Here is a 1,503-nt window from a genome sequence, read left to right as displayed (position 1 = left end):
TTATAAAGTTTCAATTCACACGTATCCATAAAAGACCCAAAGTTCTTCACAAAGAAAAAACAAAAACAGGTTATTGGAGTATTTTATAGATTTAGTGACAATTAAAGCCTAAAATACTCTTTTCATAAACACTACAAAGAACACTTGTGACACTCACAGTGCAGCTCTGGTGAAGCCTACTTCTTACTTATTCAATTTGATTGATCGGCCAGGAAGCCAAGAACCCACGCATGCACTGGTTTATGACTAAAGAATTACGGCAGATCTTTCAAAAATTGCACGAACAATGGAGGACCTGCATCTAATTTATTATGAAATTGTAGCTCTACACATAGCCATTTGAGAAAGAAATACTTTGGTTCCTCTATTGCGTAGTGTTTTCTTGAGATTGCAAAATAAAATGAAAGAGAATTACAATAAAACATATGAACTAGATGCTCCCAATGTCAGAAAAAAGTAGTAATGAACACCCAGAAGACTAAAACAATGTAAAAGTAGAGTCAGTCTTGTCCTTCCTGATTATGTTTAGCAAAAGAGGAAGTCACTGTGACAGTCTAAATCTTCACCCTTAAATATTTGTTTTTTCTGTCACTCACTCAAAGCTTGTAAGTTTAACCTTAGAAATTTAAGGACAACTAAACAGGAGGTACAGACAGAGTACACGCTGTTTAGGAAAGTGCAGTTTTCTTGCATGCAAAGTAAAATATGTTCTTATAAGAACATACGAACAAGAAATTCAGTGGCTCTGTGACAGATTCACAGCCTCTGTCTCACGCTATCTCCCCCTATTCTAGCTTTGATAGGCTGCATTGCCCAGCTGGCTGCATTTATAAAATCAAACTTCCAGTGTTAAAGCTGAAGAGAAAAATTTCAATCTTTGTGTGTACATCAGCTTCAGTACTAACCAGTGTCACAGCAAAGCATTTACTGTGGTATTATGTGGTTGGTTTGATCTACCATATCTATGTTTTCCATCCTGCAGTGATTTGCTTAATGATATGCTTTTAGCTTCTAGTCAGTATTAAGTCATTACAATTTTATTTATACAGTGTCAAATCACAAAAAACAGTCGCCTCAAGATACTTTACATTGTAAGGTAGATCCTAAATTAATACATACAGAGAAAAACCAAAATAATAATTTAACCCCCTATGAGCAAACACATTTGAGAGAGTCTGATACTGTCACGGTTCTGGGTCCGTTGCACCCAGTATTTTCAGTTTTTTATGTTTTGGTTCACTTTTGCATCATGGATTATTCTTTGTTTCTCTGGTACCTTGTGTTTCAGTTATCTTGGTGTTTTGGATTGTTTCTCATTCTCTTGTTGTGATTATTATTATTATTATTATTATTATTAGTTTCATGTTTCTATTATCCATGTTTTAGGAATGGTGGTTTCATGTATAGTTCAGTTCCATGTTTCATTTTCTGTCTCTGTGTTGAGTCCATGTCTCTGAGTTGTGATTCATGTTTCCTGTTTTATTGTGAAAGTCTTTGTCTTAT

This window comes from Pundamilia nyererei, unplaced genomic scaffold (genome assembly GCF_000239375.1).
Source record: "Pundamilia nyererei isolate P.nyererei 1_Seehausen unplaced genomic scaffold, PunNye1.0 scaffold00614, whole genome shotgun sequence".
In the NCBI taxonomy this organism is placed as follows: domain Eukaryota; kingdom Metazoa; phylum Chordata; class Actinopteri; order Cichliformes; family Cichlidae; genus Pundamilia; species Pundamilia nyererei.
Note: the sequence above shows the minus strand (reverse complement) of the source record.